The sequence below is a fragment of the Mus pahari genome, chromosome X, assembly GCF_900095145.1.
Source record: "Mus pahari chromosome X, PAHARI_EIJ_v1.1, whole genome shotgun sequence".
Lineage (NCBI taxonomy): Eukaryota > Metazoa > Chordata > Mammalia > Rodentia > Muridae > Mus > Mus pahari.
In genome coordinates this window covers 39,888,465-39,908,771 of record NC_034613.1, presented here as the reverse complement: position 1 = coordinate 39,908,771, position 20,307 = coordinate 39,888,465, and the positions used below count along the sequence as shown (strand labels likewise).

The following is a 20,307-nucleotide window of genomic DNA, read 5'->3' as shown; positions in this document are numbered from 1 at the left end:
GCTAGTTTCTTAGGCTGGCATCTAGGACTTCATAAAAAAGAGAAGGAAGCTGACTAACAGCATTCACCACTCTGCTGCCTCATGAACTGTGAGCCAAAATAAACAATTTCTTCTTTACATTGGTTTTGTTGGGTCTTTTGTCCTAGCAACACATAAAATAACTAATATAGTCCCGTTTAATTTTCTTCATGTCCCAATAAGGGAGAGGCATTGATATTCCTGTTTTTAAATTCAAAACTAGAAGAGATAAGATGACTTCTCATGCACCTTATGAAAGACACACTTAATGACTGGGACACTGGGTACCAGTGATGGATACTGGTACAAGACCATTTCTAACTATGCAATAGCAGGGTCCTTTGGTACTTTCTGTAATGATTGGGATGTTTTGTCTCTGCTATCCATTATAACACTCCATAGCTACAAATGGCTGATGAGTTCTTTAAATATGATTAGTGCTACTGTAATTTTCATGCTATTCCATTCTTAGTTCATTCAAACTTAAGTCATAATAGCTACATGTATCTTATGCCTATTGTATTAGAAAACAAATTTTTAGAATCTTTTTTAAACTATATTTTCATGAAGCACTATGATTCATGTATGAAGAAATGATTCATAAGTGCAATTTCTTTTGTGGTGTTTTGTTATATTGGAGTTTTAGACAATTGAAAGACCATTTTTGCTTGCAGAAGTAGATAATGGTGTGCAGAAAAATGGGCCACTAGTTAGTTTTCCAACACTGTGACAAAAGAACAGATAAGTAACTTGAACTGTGAAGTGATTTCTTTTTGCTCATGATTTTAGAGGTTCCAATCTGGGGGCTCTTGGTTTTGTTGTTTGTGGACCTGTGGCAACAAGCCTGTGAAACAAGGGTGCTTATGTGATAGCATCTGTAAGTAAAGGAGTTGCCACACCAACATCTACTTCAGGTGAATTCCCACAATGTTCTAGCTTCCTTTTTCTATTTATGATTACTCAGGCAATAGGTCCATTGATGCCTGGAATGAGAAACACCATTCCTGTATCAAAGAAAAGATAAAATATCAAAAGAACTATAATACAAATAATCTTTTAAAACACATAGGTAATATATAGATTAACATATAAGTAAAACTACAAGTGTTATGAATTTTAAAGAGCCTGTGTTCCTAACACTGTAGGTCATACAGCTTATAAGCAATATTAAGAACTTCATTCTGAAAGTCTCCCATTCCTTGTATCTGGGAGTAATGACTAGAAAAATAAACTATAGAACGTATGTAATTTAGGGTATAGACTATACTCTAATATACCCTAGTTGTACTGTCTAGCTTTGTGTCAAGTTGACACAGCTGGAGTTATCACAGAGAAAGGAGCTTTTGATGGGGAAATGTCCCCATGAGATCCAGCTGTAGGGCATTTTCTCAATTAGTGATCAAGGGGGAGAGGCCCCTTGTGGGTGGTGCCATCTCTGGGCTGGTAGTCTTGGTTCTATAAGAGAGTAGGCTGAGCAAGCCAGGGCAAGCAAGCCAGTAAAGAACATCCCTCCATGGCTTCTGCATCAGCTCCTGCTTTCTGGCCTGCTTGTGTTCCAGTCCTGTATCCTTTGGTGATCAACAGCAGTATGGAAATGCAAGCCGAATAAATCCTTTCCTCCCCAACTTGCTTCTTGATCATGATGTTTGTGCAGGAATAGAAACCCTGACTAAGACACTAATCAACAATAGTTTTTATTGTGGTTGTCCTCTTTCCATTGCTGTGTATATATTTGGGTATAAGCAAATAATGTATTGCACCTCCATGTAAATATAGCTAGTGAAATAAACCATAAGGGAAGACTACTATTTAAGGTTTGAGCATTACGAAGAAGACGAAGAAGAAGAAGGGGAAGGGGAAGGGAAGGAGAAGGAGAAGGAGAAGAAGAAAGAATCAGTAGCAGCAATGGAGTCTTACTGGTCACATTAACCACACTTAGAACAGGCTCCATGCCCAGCAGTAGATGGCCAGCAGAAAATGAACTCAATGGTATTTTTGTAGGCTTTTTGTCGAATATTGTCTTATCTGAACATTTTTGTCTTACTGGTCCTTTGCTTGTATATACAGTTTCGGATTTTGTAGGTTTATGGTGTGTGTGTGTCTGACTGTCTACCCCCTTTTCTTTGTGTGTGTGTGTATTTGTGTGCATACATTTTTTAAAACAATATTCTAGTTCTTCATTTCGAATTGTTTTCTTTTTTCCTGTTTGTTTTCTAAAGAGAGAGTTAAAAGGCTGTGCAATTTTTGAGGGAAGGAGAGGATCTAGAAGGAGCTGGGGGAGAGAAACTGATCAAAATATATTTTAGGAACTTTTTTCGAGAAAATATTAAAACGATCAAAAAAGGATTAGGACAGAATGGGCTGAAGATATGGAGGTATAAAAATAATGGATAAATTCATGAATGCTAGGTAGTCTCAAAGGGACTCCATACCATCATGTTCAGCAACATCCAAGAACATGTCAGAAAAGCAGGTCAAGGTTCAAACTTCTCTGTTCTGAATCCCTGATAACCATAGTCTCTGGGGAATACATGAACATGTGAAGAAATTACTGTTGGGGTAAAGTTCAAGCTGAGCATAACTTAAGCCTGAATTGGATGGGGGGGGGGGGATTTTATGGAAACTCTAGTGTCCGGGCCTTTATTGAGTAGTTTGAGGTGTCATTAAAATTTGCCAAGGGATAATCTTTTATGAAAATTGGCTAGGTAACTGTGTTGTACTTTTGGGGAAAGTTGAGTTTAATATAAATTTTCCTCTAAAAGTTATATCTGTTACAATTCAAGCAAAACATTTATTTACAACAGAAAGTTTTGTATGCATGTATATCTGTGTGTGGGTATGGGAATGTGAGTGCAGATCCCTTATGAGCCATCCCACATGGATGCTGGGAATCAAAGAGCACAGTGTGCTCTTCTCAATGTGCTGTTTTGGAAGCTCTTCAAGGAACTCCTTTGCAGTGGACATCTGTCCTTTTTTTTCAGTCTCTGCCCCCATTATCTTTACTCACCAATTATTCATTAGCATCCCCTCTATTTTCAGCTAAAACATATACACAATGTATTAATTTCATATAATTGAAAAATAAGTTTTATTTATTTGCTATCAGTAAAGCTATGGTTCTGAGAAATGTTCAGCTGTTTTGACTGCTACCCCTTTGACTGAAGAATGATCTTAAAATACAACCATTTTCACACTGTGAATAATTCTTCAGAATTATTGGTTATAATAACAGGGTGTCATAGGATATCAAATGTGGAGTCTGTGATTTTGTGACCTATGAAAGACAGAGAATGAATATGTGAAGGGGATCCCAGAGATGAGAACTATTACAAGAGGACCTGCCAGTTTATTTATGGCCTAGCCATTGTTTGGCAAAAGTTTAAAATTAAAAATTAACTTATACAGACCAAACACATTATGTTTAGGAATATATGTATACACATATATTCATGCAATGACAATTAAAAATAGGTCATGAATTTGGAGGATGGCAAGGAGGAATAAATACATGGTTTTGAAGGAAGGGAAGGAGAGGGAGAAATACTGTAATTCTAGTATAATTTCAAACCATTCCACACTATTTTTTTTTTTGCTAGATGTGATAACATGCAACTGGCGTGTGATTTCAGCACTTGAGAGACAGAAACAGGAGGATCAAGAATTTGTTTGAGGATAAAATATGTAATGAGTTTTCCATCTCAACAGTCACATGCTAAGGATGGGACCCTTAAGTAGAGTACTTAACAGAGCCCCATATGAGAAATAAGGAAAAGAAAGCCACATAATTTTGAGGACTCCCTGTCAACTGCCATAGTGTCGTATAGTATAACTGATTTTAAACTGAAGTCATCTGGAAAATAGAAAAGATTGAACATGACATTCCTGTGGCCAAAAATCTGTTTGTTTCAACATTAATTTCTGTATGAAGACTGCTACCTTCAATTACTAGATTTTTCAGACTGTAAATTATTTTCATTTAAAATGAACTTGTCCAGAGGAGGTATTTAAGCTCATCTAATCTATGAGCCACAGCTTTAAACATCCACTGAAAATGTTCAAATACATTATAAAGGGTGTTTATAACTTGACCTGATAGTAGAATACTCGATTCAGTTTATATATTGCACAGAATGAACTTAACACCCTCAAAAGTTTCTTCTGACTACATATTTTCCAGTTCATCATGTCTACTTGAAAGTGGAATGAATTGCTTTCATAAAAGATTTGAAAATAAATTCCATAGTTTCATTGAGAGTTGCAATATAGTCCCTGCTAATATTTTTATTGATGTCATCATTGAAATTTACCAGGAAGTCCTGGCATTAAAGTGAGTGTTTTCTTTTTAATATTCAAATAATTTTGATGGAACCTTTTAATTTAAAATACCTTTTGAAATAAGTCACATAGACATAGCACAGAAAAAATAACCTATAGGAACTCATTGATTTATTACAGATTTATTGGTGTATTTGATGCGTCTTTGGAGAAGAATGAAGCAACACAATAAAAATAGCTAGGAATCACTAGTGTCTTAGGATTTCACTAGCTCCATAACTCTTGCTCTCAAGCTACAAATCTTTGAAGATTATATTGGGTCCTAGATAATATAAAATGTGGATTTGTATTCAGTGATTTGCCTTACTGTGTGAGATGTCTCTCTCTTCGGCTTGAGATCTTTCACTATTTAAAAAAAGACCTTAGGTACTGCACTATATTTTCAGGTATCTGGATCTTATAAGATGTCAATTCACACAAAACTCTTGAAATCTCTTATTCGGTGTCAAAAAGATCTGTACATTCATATGAGGCATACAATATCCACATTTCTGAAGTTATTGTCTGGAACCAAATATAACAAATAGAATTTTGACCAAATTGTTAAGACTGTAGACCTTTAATTCACTTTTACTTGCTAGACTACTTCAACTTTTAAAGAACATGAAAACAGATACACTGAATCTAATAGAAGAGAAAGTGAGAAATAGCCTTGAACTCATTGGCACAGGGGGAAATTTCCTAAACAGAACTCCAATGGATAATGCTCTAAGATCAACAATTGATAAATGGGACCTCATGAAACTGGAAAGATTCTGTAAGGCAAAGGACATAGTCAATAAGACAAATTGGCAATCTACAGATTGATAAAAAATAAATCTTCACTAACCCCACATCAGATAGAGGGCTAGTATCCAAAATAGATAAAGAACGCAAGAAGTTGATCACCAAAAAAAACCAAACAACTCAATCAAAAAAATAGGGTATAGAACTAAACCAAGAATTCAAAACTGAGGAATCTCAAATGGCTGAGAAGCACCTAAAGAAATATCAAAGTCCTTAGTGATCAGAGAAATGCAAATCAAAACAACCCTGAGATTTCACCTTACACTAGTCAGAATGGCTACGATCAAAACCTCAGGTGATAACAAAAGTTGGAGAGGATGTGGAGAAAGAGGAACACTCCTCCATTGCTGGTGGGATTGCAAACTAGTACAACCACTCTGGAAATCAATCTGGAGGTTCATCAGAAAATTGGAAATAGATCTACCTGAAGACCCAGCTATACCACTCTTGGGAATATACCCAAAAGATGGCCCACCATGCCACAGGGGCACGTGTTCCACTATGTTCATAGTGGCCTTATTTATGATAGCCAGAAGCTGGAAACAACCTAGATGTCCCATGACAGAAGAATGGATACAGAAAATGTGGTTCATTTTCACAATGGAATATTACTCAGCTATTAAGAACAAGTACATCCTGAATTTTGCAGGCAAATGGATGGAACTACAAAATATCATTCTGAGTGAGGTAACTCAGACCCAAAAGGATGTGCATTGTATGTACTTACTAATAAGTGGAGATTAGGCAAAAAAAATGTACAGACTACCCAAGAGACAGTAAACAGAACTCAAAAAGTTCAACAAGCTGAAGTCCCCAAGTGAGGATGCCTTAGTCCTACTTGGGGAGAGACAAGAAAGCAATCACAAGTGGGGAGGGAGCACGGGACCAGGGAGTCAAAGTGAATGGGGTGAATGGGAGTAAGGGGGAGAGGGGAACCTGATCTGGTGTTGGGTGAAGGAAAAGGACTGAAACCCCGAGGGCCAGTAGAAAAAATTGAAACAGGCAATCTCAAGAAATGGGAGGTTGGGGGGATCCCCCAGAATGCACCAGAGACCTGGAAGGTGAGAGACTCCCAGGATTCAAAGGGAGAGACCTTAGATGAAATGCTGGTCAGTAGGGAGAGGGAACTTTTAGAGCCCACCTCCAGCAGGAAGACAGGACATCAACTGAGGGATGGCATTGCCATCCCACAGTCAGATCTCTAACCTATAATTGTTCCTGTCTGAAACAATTACAGGAATGGAACTGGAGACTAGCCTGAGGAAATTCTGGTCAAGCGACAGGCCCAAAGTGGGTTCCAGCTCAAGGGGAGGTCCTAAGGCCTGACACTATTACTGAGGCTATGGAGCACTCACAAAAACAGACCTCGCATGACTGGCCTCTGAAAGACCCAACAAGCAGCTGAAAGAGTCAGATGCAGATATTTACACCCAACAATGGACAGAAGCAGCTGACCCCTGTTCTTGAATTAGGGAAGGCTGAAAGAAGCTGAGGAGTTACAGAGAAAAGGTGTGGAGCATACATTGAAGGAATGATCATCCAGAGACTGCCCCACCTGGGGATCCTTCCCATATACCACCATCAAACCCAGACACTATTGCAGATGCCAACAAGTGCTTGCTGACAGGAGCCTGATATAGCTGTCTCCTAAGAGGTTCTCCCAGTGCCTGACAAATACAGAGGTGTATGCTTACAGCCAACCATTGTATTGAGCATAGGGTTCCCAATGAAGGAGCTAGAGAAAGGACCCAATGAGCTGAAGTGGTTTGCAGCCCCATAGGAGGAACATCAATATGAACTAATGAGTACCCCCCAGAGCTCCCAGGGACTAAACCACTAACCAAAGAAAACACATAGTGGGACTCATGGCTCCAGCTGCATATGTAGCAAAGGATGGCCCAGTCGTTCATCAATGGGAGGAGAGACCCTTGGTCCTGTGAAAGCTCTGTGCCTCAGTACAGGGGAATGTCAGGGCCAGGAAGCAGGAAGTGGGTGGGCTGGTGAGCAGGGGGGGTGAGGGAATAGGGGGTTTTCAGAGGGGAAACCAGGAAAGGGGGTAACATTTAAAATATAAATAAAGAAAATATCTAATAAAAAGAAGAAGAAAAAACTAAAGAGAAGGGCAATTCTGTAGGAGGACCAGTAGTCTTATTTAATCTGGACCCCCTCTATCTTTCAAACACTGGACCACCAAACAGATAGTATACACCAGCTGATATGAGGCCCCCCAACACACATACAGCAGAGGACTTCCAGGTCTGTGTTCAGATGATGCACCTAACCCTCAAGAGACTGGAGGTCCCAGGGAGTTTAGAGGTCAGGTGGGGTGGGGGATAGGGACATCCACATGGAGATAGGGGGTGGGGAGGAGGTGTGGGATGTGGAGCAGTCAGAGTGTGGATGGTGAGTGCGGGGAATGGAATATGAAGTGTAAAAATAAATAAAAAACAAAAAATTAAAATACAAAACATGAAAACAGGAACGAGAAAGGTGAGTGAGGAAGGCAGTCTGTGGTTTGGGATCAGGTCACATTTACATCAACTTCCTCAGCTTACATTTCCTCAATATAAGAGATTTAAAATTTGAAACCAACATTATAATAGTTTCAGTCAAGTTTTATTGACCTTACCATGTCCATTTAGTCTCACCACAGAAGTCATACCCTTGACATTTCACCTGCTCTGTCCAGGAGGAAATAGAAAGTGTGCTGACCTGGGCAGAAGCAAAGAGTGGGAAAGCAGTGCCATAGATCAGACAATTCAAGAATATATTATACATAAATACATACACATGTACATGTAACTATATGTGTATGTATATATAGACATATATAGATATATAGATATATAGATATATATTCACAACATATATTTTGTTTATTGAGCATTAACTATGTCAGATGTGATCCAGAATGTCTCACCTACATGATCTGGTTTTACATTTTTACCAGTCCTGGGAGTTGGGTGTTCTTACTAGCTTCCATTTGTATATCATGGCTCAGAGGTTCTGTCAACAACTTTGCCATCTACTTCATAAACATGGAAATGGACTAATGTATTATTCTTAAAATTATCAAAGACAAGGCAAAATAATAAAGAATCTTATGATTAACAGCCACTAATCAGAGCATCCTAATCTCTGAGAATTTCTTTTAATCAGTATTTTACCCATCCTGTAGGATATTACTCAAATGATGGAGTTGCATTTAAAATCTAATTATTTTAAGTAATGTTGCTTCAATCCGCATTAGAACTTTTCAGTTGTGGTGTTAACTCATGATTATCACCTGCCAAGGCTTTAATCACATGGCTTAATATAATGAACTACCTGCCTCCACTTGTTGAGGGTAAATGAATCCATTCAATGTTCACTGTGTATTACTGTGCTAGCTATAAAGGGGTACAATTGTGGAATACAGAGTCCTCATCAGAAGAACTTGTAATTTTAAAAGGAAAATCTTTCATTCATTTATAATTAAATAATTGCCACACATACCTATTTTTTTTTAATCTCTGCAACAACCTTGTGCAGTGTTATCACTCCCTTTGTGCAGATTTCGAGACTAGGGCTAAGAGATTGGATGGCTTGCCAGTCCTATCTAACTAGCGAAGGAAACCAAGGATTTGCACTCTCAGAACATCCTGTTTCCCTTGGAACTTGATCTGACCAGAACTCTAATGCAGAATGAAATGCTAAGAAAACTGTAGGAATCATACAGTCACTTCAGTGTGATTGCACACCCACACTACTGCATCCACAGTTTGTTTCTCTTTTTTTCTATGATTTTTCATTCTAGTCATAATGCATAACTAATAGGACATAAAGAGGATGTAGTAAATAATTGACTTAAGGCATAGAAGCAAGTTGGATTGTTTCATATAGTTACTTACATGTTGTAAATGAAGAATGTTTGGCAAGTCCCAAAGGACACTTAATGGAATTCTTCCTAATGTAGTCTAGTTGTCAGGGCAATAAACATTACCTTTTATATGGTCTGAAATCATTAACAAAAAGATATTTATTAGAAACAATAATGTAAAAGTATTTTACTGAGATTTTTGCTGACCTTTAGCTGACTATCTTCCAACATATTTTTTTTTGTTACTATGTTTTACAACATTGTCTCAAGAATTGTACAATGATGGGTCAAGAAATATTTAGAGGTTAAAAACAATTAACAAAATCACACCATCCTGATTTCCCTTTTGATAGGTAATAGTGGATAAAAGGCTTGTAAGCAATATATTTACTTAGGGCCTTGGCAAAGCTTTTCTTCCCATATTTCATGAAATTTTAATTGAAGTGTACTGCTGCTGGAGTTAGAACTTGTCTCTACCCGCCCCCTCCACTTTAGAAGTGTCTAACCAGAAGGTTCTAATGCTTCTATCTGCATCATTTCAACAAACCTCATAACAAAATAATAGAAAAGATGTTACTGGATAATTAAAAAATTCAAAGCTAACCCTTTTCAAAGAAAAGTGAACCCTACTATAGAAACATCTTTTTTTAAAAAAAAAAAGGTTTTTGTTTGTTTGTTTGTTTGTTTGTTTCAGATGAAGTTTTCCTATGTAGTCTAGGTGGCGTCAAATTTCTGTATTTCTATGATATTCTTACCTCCATGTCCGAGTAGCTCGGTGTATAGGCAGAGACCACTGCATCCAGGTAGTCCTGCAGTTTTAATGGAAGTACAAAAGTGAGAGGATTCTAACATGACAGACAAATCACTATTTTATATTGTAATTCTGATCTTGTCAACAAATCTGGAAAAATCAGAGGGCAGCTCTCTTTAAGGATTTACCTTTTTACACCAAGACTCTTAAAACTTAAATAGTCCCCCTGGGGGGCTCATGTCCTGAAGCCTGGGGATATGATCCCAGTCCTGATAGAGTCTGGACTTTGGATTTCTTTTTCTCCTTTAGGATTGAATCAGCTGCCCTTTGACCCTGCCAACAACAACGAACCCCTGCAGTTTGGTAGTGCCAGTGGCCCTCTGGTTCCAGAAGGCCTCATTGAGAATGGAGGGGAATCAAGCAAGAAAAGAAAGAGAACAAATCCTCCTTCAGGTAAGCTAGGTAATGCACTCTTCTGAGTCAGTACTACTGAGTCATTTGCCCATTGTGCCATAGGTTGTGGACACTATGCTAGGCCTTGTACAAATTTCAGAACTAAGTCAGAGTCCCTTGCCCTTTTCATCTGAGGAGGAGTCACACACTAATATTATCATGAGTGTTGTTATGGCAAATGTGTGCAAGAGAGAAAAGCATAAATAAGGGATGTTTTGATGAACCTTCAGAGACTAAGGTTAGGTTTTACAGCACAAGTGACATCTTTGCCAGATATTTGAAGAATTGGTAGATTTGAAGCAGGAGGAGGTAACGAATTGTGACTTTAATAGAAAAGGGATCATATACTTGGACAGCTATTTCCCTACCCACTTGCCTTTTTATGAACATGGGACAGGATACTGTAACTTTATTTCTAAATTAGATAATTACATATATATATCAATATATCCAATCCAACACCTCTCCAATGTACATTACGTTGATGTGTCTACTGTTATTTTGAGACCATATTTCACTGTGTGGCACAAGCTAGCTTCAAAATGATCTTCCTGCCTCAATGACTGAGTTGTATGATTAGGAGGTTGCACCTTCTTACCAGGCCTGACATGTCTATTTATTCCCTTAGCATTCCTTAGAATGCCTGGGGAACAGATATTCCAAATCCATTACAACAGCACAATGTATTATTAGCATTTCCTGCAATCCTTTCCTCATTCCTCTTTCTCACTGGCATATCATCTGAAATTTCTCTAAACACAACGAGAGAACAACAGGAAAAAAAACAATATTAACTGACCATTTGCTATGTCAGGTTTCATCATTTTATTGCTTCGTTATTCATTTGAAAGTGGGTCAGACATCTACCGAAGATATTGGGGTGGGCCTCATGGGAATGTTCATAGGTTTATTTTTATCTAATTTTTTTACTATTTTATTTTCAGCTTGTGAAACCAAGTATGTTTGTAAACACAGTATCATTTTCTGTCTCTTAGATCATAGTCAAGTTGTTTGCTAAATATATGTTTGGAAAATAAAAGCACAGCATAAATATTGCATGTGTGGAACCCTTAATAAAGGACAGAGTTCTTTTTTTTTTTTTTTTTGTAGAGCCCAGGTGGCTTCTAACTCTGAATGTAATAGCTCGCACCTCTCTCTCCCTCCCCTCTCTCCCTCTCTCTCCCTCTTCCTCCCTGCCTCCCTCTTCCTTCCTCTCCCTCTCCCTCTTCCTCCCTCTCCCTTTCCTTCTCTCCCTCTCTCCCTCTCTCTCTCCATCTCCCTCTCTCTCTCCCTCCCTCCCTGCCTCCCTCTCTCCTTTGTTCCTCTCACTTGAGTGTGATTTCCTTAGCCTCGCTTAGTTTCCCTTTGCTTCACATGAAGCAGAACTGATACTAAAGCCTACTTTAAGGGATTGTTAGATAAAGTAGTTGAGATGATGTGGATGGCATTTAATTTCATATCTACACATAATAGCACTTTAATAAAATGCTATTATTTTCTTATATGATATGACCTTCATCTTTTATAGCATCAATATATTTCACTTTTCAAGGTTATATATTGTAGATACAAATTATGCCTCTCTTTGTGTATGAGTGCTTGTGAACTTATTTGCCATTTTGAAACATGGTCAACATAATTTAAATTTTCTTGATCATTTAGGGACATCATCAGTTATTTCCTGCAATTTAATATTTCTATTAAAGTTTTCAAAGTTTACTAGGAATGATTATACAACTTTTACCTCTATACTAACTTAGTCTGGGTTATATTAAATTTCTAGTTATTACAGCTTCATTTATAGAAGGCCTGTTTCTTTTCTGCTATCTGCAGACACTTATTTCTTTCAGCGTTCCTTTAGCAACTCTTTGTCTAGTTACTTGCTGAACTTTGAAACAAACAAAAATTCTTTAACAAACTACCCAGCTGTCTAAGTTCATTTGTCACATGTATATGTTAAATAAGCGCAAAATTGTCTGTCAGTGAAACCTGCCATGGAGAGTGTCCTCATGATTTAGAGCATCAACTTGAAAACGTGGCTCTTGGCTGCTCTGGGGCTTTTTGATCATTAGTTCGGTTTTGCACTGTGATCTTAAGTGATGGTTTAGTCTCAGGCAATGCCATCCTAACTGTGGTGAACTCATGGAGGTGGGGATGGGGAGTATGTATTAATCTGAGTTGTGAACCAGCTTTAAAGAATTGACATTTTATTTCTAATGAGCATATTCAATGAGAGCCAAGATAACTGTTGCAGATAAAGGATTTTAACAGTAGATTACACTAATCTATAATTAGCAGAATCAATTTGCATTCAAATAATGAATATTCTGAAGTTCCTTAAAAAACAGTGTGTTCTTTAAAATAGATGGAATAAGCTCCTGCAAAGGTAAATTAACTTCCTTGAAATCCTGTTCACACTATCTGCTTAGTGAGCCCTTTCTTTGTTAAGTAGCACAAAGGTAACACTAACCTGTTTAAATGACCACAAATTCCAAATTAGTGCCGTCTAAATTAATGAGGTTTTGCTATCGAAGGAGTCTAAGTTTTCAGCTGGCAATGCTGTGACATTACAAATGGGTGGATTGCTTCATAATATTCTTTCTGTCATCTGTAGTCCTAGACAAAAGGACAAGGGAAGGTAGTTTGTCAACACTCACTACAACTTGACAAAGAGGGAAGCTGGGATTCAAGGTTCTCATAGGAGCTTCCAGACATTTCAGGTATGAGCCCCTACATGTCCATCTACCTGGATCTTTCTCCTTCAGTTTAAATGCAGTGAACCTGCAAATCATCAGCAGCTCCCCTTCCTCATTACACATCCTCTGTCCTTCTTTTCTCACTCCCACTGTTTCCCCTCTTGAGCAAACTGCTTGCCTCCTTTTGTACTAAAGCTAATTTCTTGAACATTACTGATAATTTCTGCTGTCGTTTTATTCTCCCAAAGGTTCCTGTGCTTTATTCCCTCAATTGTTCTTATGCTAGAAGCTTGGTGCCAAATAAGGACCATTGAGGAGATAAAACTTTAAGAGCTGGGCCCTAGTGAAAAGTATTTAGGTTATGAGAGCTGCCCCTAACCCCAGTAAAGAGATCATTGCTGGTCTCTGAGTGGGTTTGGTCCTGCGGACATATATTGATTTTCCCAAAACTACATTTTGATAGAAGAGCATGCCTGGCCTCGTCTTTTTTCTTGCTTTCTTGTTTACACATAATCCTTCTCTACATGGCTGGTTCACTTTTTCCTCTGTGAGATGTATTGATATAGTCAGATGGAGGCACAGTGGTTTTTAGACTTTTGAACCACCAGAATTAACCAAATAAAGTGCTCAGCCTTAATTATTTTGATATTATGATACAAAATGAGCAGAGACAACCTCAAGCATTGTAATTAGTACTAATAGCTTCCACCAGCTTAGCCAGAATGCCTCTGTCTTCCAAATTAACCTATGTGAAGGCAACAGTGGTGCATGCCTTCCTCTGGCCCAACCATCCCAGCCTGGCCTTCCCCCTTGATGGTGCAGCAGGGTACCTTCATTTTGTGATATAGGGTAAGAAGACCACTAGGTCACAGGAATCTACATCATGTGTGATCACCACCAACCTAGCCTTCCTGCTCTCCAGTAAGTTAGTGACAGTTTAGACACTGCTGGGAGGGCAGGTAGTCTCTTAGTGTGGGCATCCCCTGTGTCAGAAGTTATTTTTGCCCAGCCTATGCCAATAGCATCTGTTTTTCTCTTGCTTTGCCTCTGGCCTCCTCTTGTAGTCAAGCATAAACAGCTGTGAATCTACTAGTTCAAGACCTCAGGGAACTGCTTAACCACAAGGGGCACTTTTAGCCACTTGCAGAGGAAAACCTTTGCAGCAATGGCTGGGTAGGGGTAGACGATCTGGTATTTGACAAAGCAGTTGAGGTCCCTTTTGGTCTGGATGTACTATTCCAATGCCAAATATGTAACCTTTCCTCAGAGGATTCAGCACCACTTTGGTTTCTTGTTTCATGACCATGGAATCTGGGGCCAACTTCTTTCTCTTGATCCTCATTATTTTTACTTGACTGACAGGCAAATTGTAACCATCTTTATCTCTTTATTTAATTTGATACAATGAAATTTTTTTCTTGAATTGTCCTTCCTTTTCCATTCCTTAGTTCCCATTTGCTAAGAAATCCATACATTCTTTGTACCTTTTTTCTCCCTCCGTCTTGAGTATATTATTGTAAGCCTTTATAAAAAAGAAATATGTACACGTTAAATAGGTTTACCTAAGAGTGAATAGGTAGTGAACGACTTATTGAAGGCTCTAACTCCAAAGCCTATTTCTAACTACTATGCTGTAATTACTATGTCTGTCAATAATGGGACCTCATACTCATTACTGAAGTATGAGGTCCCATTATTGACAGACATAGTAATGTTTAACATGACGTGTTAAACATCAGTGGTAGACTAGGGAAAGCTGTATTTGAAAGTAAGTATGACAGAATAAGATGGGCAGAGCTTGAATTTCATCTTCTCCGTGGATCTTTTCAAGTTCTGAGATGCTATATTTTTTTCTTTACAGTTTCCTTTCCTGCTACTCCCCCAAATAAGTCTTCTATTTTAGGCAAGTTAGTGAGCTTCTTTCTTCCAAGGCACTACCTTACCTACCCCTTCATTCACTTGCATCGCCTCACATTCAGTTCCTTGTGAGAGCACAGTTCTTGAACAACCACAAAGATTTTCAAAAGAAGAATAAGTGTCCCTAACGGAGTCCTTGTCACATTACCAGGCGATTGTCTTAAGTGCCTAAAAGACACTTATGGGTGGAGTTTTAGTGTTCTACTACCGGTGTCAGTGAAGTAGATTAGCAATTGTGATTCAATATTTTTGCCACATTTGACCCCCAAAAATTCTTAAGTATCTGACTGCTTTGTATCTTTTATCATAATGGGGTTAAAAATCTTCAGACTGTGCTTGCTTTCACATTATAAGTTTATACCTGTAGAAATATTTCCTCGGTCATGCTCCAGTTACATAAATTGCTAAGATAACAATGAAGTAATTTATTTCAAATGGCATTTTATGTCAAATAAATTTGTTAAACCATGGAAGATTATAATTCCAAGTTCCGTTCTATAAGATGACACTGTTGCTAGAATTGATAACTATGGAGTTTTTTAAGGATAGCTATCAAGCACTAAAGTGGACGAATACATGAGTCTATGTGGCAAACTGAATAATGACTAAAATGGAATGGATTACATTGTTCACTAGTATTCACAGAAAGTATCAACACTCTATATGACTAGGCAAGTAAGCCATTAATTGGGAATAATTAGACCATACTAGTGAATGCCCATGCATTGATATGGTCCTATTTCCATTGTCTTTTCTATAGGCCTGTATTGAAAGTATGCTTGCATTTAAATATCTGATGCTAAGCTGGGGGCTTATTGATTAGTGGTAGTTTATGTACCTAGAATGTGTAAGGTCTCAGGTTTGCTTCCCAGTATTACAATAAACAAACAAATAAAAAAAACCTGAGATAGCTAATACTTAGTGGTAGTGCCCAAGGTGATGTGAGAGAGAGAGAGAGAGAGAGAGAGAGAGAGAGAGAGAGAGAGAGAGAGAGAGAGATCTTTACCCATTTTTCATTTGTAATAATGATTCAAATCCCAAGAGTCAGTTCCTTCAGGAAAACAGTTTATTACTCATCCACATAAGCACAGTGATTCTCTTAAAGAACTTTCATATTTGTTAGTATATAGATGAGATACTAATAATCAGAGATGAAAGCAAACTTTGACCAATATATATGAGCATCACTGGGAATATTTAATTAAGATTAGGACCCCCAAGAATATATCTAATCCTGGTCATATCCTAGCTATTCTAGTTTGCTGTGATAAACACTATAACCATAAGCATCTTCAGGGGAGGAAAGGGTTTGTTTGACTTACATTTCCATATCATTGTTTATTGTTTGGGGAAATTAGGGCACGAACTGGACCAGGAACATGGTGGTTGGAACTGAAGCAGAAACCAGGAAGGAATCCTAATTACTGACTTACTCTCAGGTTCACATTCACCTACCTTTCTTATATAGCCCCAGGCCACTTACCTAGCATTGCCACTTGACACAGTGGGCTGGGCTTTCCTTTGGCCTTACAGATATGCCCATAGGCCAATCTGATCCAGGCCATTATTCAAACAAAGCCCCTTCTTCTCAGTATGTCAAGTTGAAAACCAAGACTACTCATCACACTGACTTATTATTAAAAATTTCTGTTACAATTTCTGACAATCAAAGCAAGTGACAACAATGTAAAGACAGTGAACATTTCCACCAATGCCAAGAATATAATAATACAAGGAAGTGAGCCTGCAGAGCAGCCAGAAAGCAGTTTGGTCAGATATAAAGAAGAACTGTATTGGAATGAGTTATCAAGCTCAAGCTCACTTGGGAAGGGAAATACAAAATTAGGTGAGAGCAGTCATCTCTGCCTGGAGTGTTTTCCTTTCCGTTCTTATCTATACAAAGGGCAACAAACCAGGGAACTCTCTGTGACACTTGAGGCCCTTTGACTTACCTCAGACTTACAGGGCTGAGACTTTTATTTCACATATACTTTGAAGTCTACAAATGAAAGCATTGATTGTTTTTAAGGAGAAAGAATGCCACCATTTTTTTGTCTTGGTGTGTGGTATTTCTGGCATGTCAGCTGAATTATTATATTGCCAAAGGCAAGAAGAGCCTATTGTTCCTTCTGGTGGAATTAAAATAAGAAAAAGAATAGACTAATCACCCAGCTCAGTTTCTTTAGTCCTTTGGACATTTTTATCTGATAATAGTTTCAAAAAGTAAAACTATTATCTTGATAACAGAAGGGATCAAAAAGTAACCAGACGACTTTCTTTCTCAGGTCTAATAGAATCTCAATGTGCAACGTTTTGTCTTCAGTGACTATCTTGAGAAGGGGAGAACAGGGATGGCTCGGAAAAGGCAGGGTAGACATATTCAAATTGTTCTCTTAAATGTCCTCAATTATAATATAGTTTTAAAATGATTCTGTAAATTCATTGCACCAAGGCCTGTAGGAGTTAGCTTAGCAGCCAGGGGGTGTAAAGTCAGCCTTATAGGTTGGTGATAAAGAGGATTGGGGAAGAAACTGGATCATAATATTTCAAACTTGGAAACAAATCTGTCTGACTACAACATTTTTAGAAGTAAAGAAACTGAGACCAGGAGAAGGGATTTATCTGAGGTCACATGATTAATTCTGAGACCTGGATGTAATTATGGCCAAACCTGTGTAAACATTTCAATTTAGCTAAATTGTGTGATTGACTTGTGATAGAAAATGTGAAGTGTTAACTTCCCCTATACTAATAACATTATATGATTTGTAGCAAACTAACCTACTGGCATATGAGACTTCTGCTTCCCAGGGCAAAGCTCTTTGATGTTCAGATGAGAGAAAGTCTTTGTTATTGGGAAGCAACACATTTGTGAGGGAATTACTTCTGGTGAATTGTACACATGCAGCTTAGCAATTATAGAAAAAATTCTTCATGATATCTTCTTACTTTTGATTCCTCACTACCAACCCACCCTTAAGTCCACTTCATCCATTTAAAAACATTTATAAGTATGATTTATCTGTGATTTGAACTTTTGTATAATATCGGGGTTATTTGTCTCTTGGCTTTTTAATTTAATTTTTCTTGACAATTTTGTACTCATAAATATTACTTATTTACAGTTCTCCCTCTCTCCCCTCCAACTTATTTTATCTCTCCCAAATTCATGATCCTGTCTTTAATTACTGTAATATATTATATATATATATATATATATATATATATATATTATGTTTGCTATATATTATATATCATATGCTATATATTATACATGCATATCTCTCTATAAAAACAGCTTTATGATTTTGTTTAGTGGTGTTCATATGTATATATGTTTGTGGTTGACTGGAAGTGGATAACTTGTGATTGTGTTCCTTCCTGGAGAAGACTGATTGACCCTCTCTAAATGTTAATTAACTGTAGCTCTTCATCTAGGCCTAGGACCTTATGAGTGTCTGCCTATCCACCTTGGCGTATCATTGTGCAGGTCTCACTTAAGCCCTGGTCTCTTGTTTGTTGTAGTCTTTCTGGTCTCTATTTTGCAATTGTTCCCTGAGCATTAGACTTAGACGCTGTGTTATGGATGGATCAACTAGGGATGGGCATTCCAAACCAGTTGTTGTCTTCATTTTGAACCAATTGTAGCTTTTGTAAATGGTCTTTGTCTGTTGTAGAATGAAAACCTTTGATGAAGGTGAGAACTACCCTTACCTGTGGGTTTAAGGATAGAACTTAGTGCATAGAGGCCCACTCAATATGAGGAAATCCGTGTATCCTACACAGAAGCAGCCATTTCTATGTGTTGGTTTTCAAACGTATTTAACATGAAAAGCATTTGTAAACCTGTCAAATACTACTTTTGTGATTAATGCACTGAACATTTGGGTTTCAAAGCGTGAATGTACCGTATTGCTTTCTCTGTTTTTTTGTTTATTTGTTTGATTGTTTTTTTTAATGAATTAAACCAAGGAAAACAAATAAAAAAAAACTTCCTAATGAACAAAATACAACAGTAGTCTCATTTTACAGGAAACCATTCTGAGGAATGTAACTTAAGGCTCTAGCTCTAGCTCTAAATGCATCTTCCAGTAAAATTTGATGTCTGTGTCACTGATATCACACTTGAGAGGCTAGACATTAAGTGCAAGGAGGTCCTACAAGAGTCTTCTGTCACATCATAGAGCAGATCCTCTAGGAAAGCAGTGTAGGGTACATGGCTCAGGTCGATACTGGGTTCCCAAGCAGCCCAAGGAGCAGTGGGAAGGATAGAAAGGTCAATTGGAAGGGCCCTGTGCACATCATCATCATTAGTGTACCACGCTGTTGACACATCTCCTTCCAGATCTTCTGTGTCATCAGCCCAGCTGACTGGTTTGAGGATGTAGGTGCTTCCTCCACCAGGTCCCCCATCTTCAGCTAGAAAGTCTGTGAGGGAGATGGTCTTCCCCGTCTTATTCTTGGTTTTTGTTGAGGCTGCCATGTTGGAAGAGGCAGAGCGAACACAAAAGAAGCAAGATTTCATTTTTGTGAATTTCAAATACAGAACATTTCTGATGCATTTTCAACATGTTCACTTATATGAGGCTGCCAATTTTAAAATTTTATCACCTCTAGCATATAACAATGAAAATCCTTTTTAGGGAGCTGATGAGATGGCTCAGCAGGTAAAATCACCTGCTGCCAAGCTTGAGGACCCGTGTTTGATCCCCAGGATCTGGCACCACTCTAGAGGGAGTGGGACTTTTGAAAGGGAGCCAGAAAATGAGGTAGACTAGAATCTCATACAGTAGGCAACTTTATTTAGAGCTTCAGACAATTTCTATTCTGAGGGTTAAAGACATGTGGGTAAAGGTCTCATGGGTTTAGACTGTATACAGTCACAAGGACAAGCCACGCATGACAAAAAAAATCACATTTTCCCATAGAGGCATATTAAAGGATAGTTCAAACATTTAATTGATTAACAGCAGTAAATAATAATGAATTATTTGAAGTAAACACACTACTACCCACTACACCTAGGAAGAGAATCTAAGGCCACAAGGCTCTTGTCTTGTTTTCTTGGAGTGTTCTAACAAGCACACAGAATTCTCACATGACTCCATTCCTGGACTATGTTCCAACAAGGACCTACACAGTGAAAATAGAAGAGCAGTTGCTGCTAGTGTTGTCTCTGACCTCCCCTCCTGCACCATGTCTTTAGCTAAGTGCATATTAACTAGAGACCTTTTCAAAAGCCATATGAAAATCCAGTACCATAGAAACTTCCTTATCAATACATATGCATGTACCTGTACCAAAAATGAGTTTAAGTGGTTACCCAATAGGAGGGAAACAGTGCTTCTTCCAGACACTGAAAGCTCTCACATAAAAAACCCTGTGATGTAGCTAGACGTGGTGGCACATGCCTTTAATCCCAGCACTCGGGAGGCAGAGGCAGGCAGATTTCTGAGTTCGAGGCCAGCCTGGTCTACAAAGTGAGTTCCAGG

General features: G+C 38.1%; 1 protein-coding gene across 5 annotated transcripts in view; it reads left to right on the top strand.

Annotated features, from left to right (window-relative positions):
- The window catches only part of Enox2 (ecto-NOX disulfide-thiol exchanger 2), a 272,215-nt gene that overhangs the window by 110,499 nt on the left and 141,409 nt on the right, over positions 1-20,307 (top strand). For 4 of the 5 annotated variants that reach the window (XM_021187374.1, XM_021187371.1, XM_021187369.1 and 1 more), the window contains exon 3: positions 10,059-10,202. The exons of the other annotated variant lie outside the window; for it this stretch is intronic. The gene's annotated coding sequence lies outside the window, so the exon portion shown is untranslated. The remainder of the gene's footprint in view (positions 1-10,058; positions 10,203-20,307) is intronic. 5 annotated transcript variants of the gene reach the window in all.